Consider the following 473-nt stretch of genomic DNA (forward strand, 5'->3'; position numbering starts at 1 on the left):
GGAGAGAAGGTTGTACGATCCGGAGATGGGAGGGAGAGAAGGTTGTAGGATCTGGAGATGGGAAGGAGAGAAGGTTGTAGGATCCGGAGATGGGAGGGAGAGAAGGTTGTAGGATCTGGAGATGGGAGGGAGAGAAGGTTGTAGGATCTGGAGATGGGAGGGAGAGAAGGAGGTTGGACGGGGTGGAGTCAGACCAGTAATGGGTCTGTTGGGGGTTTTTCAGACAGTAAAGTCGGTAAAGTGAGAGAGACTCTTATTAACCTGTTATGTGCTGAGCTAAACTTACAATATTTAAGATAAAATATAAAAAAAAAAAAAAAAACACAGAAAACAGCTGAAGGCACAAAAGCTACTGTTACCTATCACCTGGGGAGGTCCTCCGCCCCGGACCTACTGCCTACTCTTCATTCTCTTATTTAAAATTATTACATCTTTTCTGTTACAGGAATGTGAGATGGTACGGAGGGGGTTAA

Source organism: Nanorana parkeri, unplaced genomic scaffold (assembly GCF_000935625.1).
Source record: "Nanorana parkeri isolate BGI_ZX_2015 unplaced genomic scaffold, ASM93562v1 scaffold4084, whole genome shotgun sequence".
In the NCBI taxonomy this organism is placed as follows: Eukaryota; Metazoa; Chordata; class Amphibia; order Anura; family Dicroglossidae; genus Nanorana; species Nanorana parkeri.